The sequence below is a fragment of the Biomphalaria glabrata genome, chromosome 2, assembly GCF_947242115.1.
Source record: "Biomphalaria glabrata chromosome 2, xgBioGlab47.1, whole genome shotgun sequence".
Classification (NCBI taxonomy): Eukaryota; Metazoa; Mollusca; class Gastropoda; family Planorbidae; genus Biomphalaria; species Biomphalaria glabrata.
In genome coordinates, this window is record NC_074712.1 from 8,567,084 (window position 1) to 8,568,497 (window position 1,414).

Here is a 1,414-nt window from a genome sequence, read left to right on the forward strand (position 1 = left end):
TTTTACAAACATTTTTATTAGCTTTTGTTTTTAAGTATTCTTGTATTTTGCTTGTTTTATAGTGCTGTTAGCTTCATAATTATCAGATCCTGCATAAAATATTGCATTCAATGGTAATGTAGCATGGCATCAATAAGTGTTTAAAAACCTAGTTTCAGAAACCTATAGGCCTATGTTACAAAATTTTATTTTGTTTCTATTTTAAAGAATAGACCTTTTTTGATCAATGTGTGGATGGCTGTCTGGTCATGTGGTATGCGCTCTGAACATGTACGCAGGTTTGAACCTTGCCCCTTACCATATACTGTCATCCTGTGGGAAGTTCTCAATTTTCAATTCTGAAAGTCAGAAGCATGTAAAACATACAAACAAGGACATTTATAAAAATTATTACAATATCTCTACTCAAGTACCTATTTCGCAGTGGGCAAAACATTCTGGGCGCACCAAGGGTGGGTGGACGCGATTCTCAAAAACTGCTCTAACCATTTTCCTAAAAATTTGTGGAAAAAAAAAAACTAGATCTTTTTCTTGAGGGAGGGTATATCTCTACTCAAGTACCTATTTCGGAGTGGGCAAAACATTCTGGGCGGGCCAAGGGTGGGTGGACGCGATTCTCAAAAACTGCTCTAACCATTTTCCTAAAAATTTGACGGTAGATGTATATTGTGGAAAAAATAACTAGATCTTTTTCTTGAGGGAGGGTAAAAAATGTAAATGTTACATTTGTTTAAATAATATTCATTGTTATGAAGAGCTATATAATTGCTTCTATTAAGTTCTATTAAGGAGCTATTGTCTTTTAAAAAAACAAAGGATTTTTTTTTTTTTTTAATTCTTGTTTTAAGTGTCTAGGGCAGTGTTTCCCAAATTTTTCTTCAACGGAACACTTGGCACATTCTGAGTGTTAAACAGAACACTTTGTTTTGTTTTTTTTTATTTAGAGATTAATTCCTGTGATGGCCTCATAATAAAAAAATTCAGGCCTCGTGGAACACTAAGGGCCATGCTTTGACCTTGTTTTGAGATTTGCAAGTGTTGCTGTGGATTATGAAATACTGGCCAGTAGTTCCGGTTTGTTTCTTACGTCTGAAACGATAGCTCCATGGTATTAAAACTACCGAAACTGGCCAGCTTTTCGCCTCCAATACTGATGTCCATTTTAAAGCCCTGTTGGCTATTGGTCATAATGTGCTGTTTTCTTTTTCTTCTTTGCTGAATGGTTTTGTCTATGCACATCACAGTTGTTCTTCTGTCCCTGCCAGGCCATCTATGTCATCAAGCACAAGTAAGCATTGTCAGAAGAAAAATTACTACCTTATGCTTTACAGATGGGCCACCAATGATCCCTTCATCTAAGGCCCAGGAATGCAATCCAGGTGTGAAACTGATGCAAAGTGACTAAAACAACATG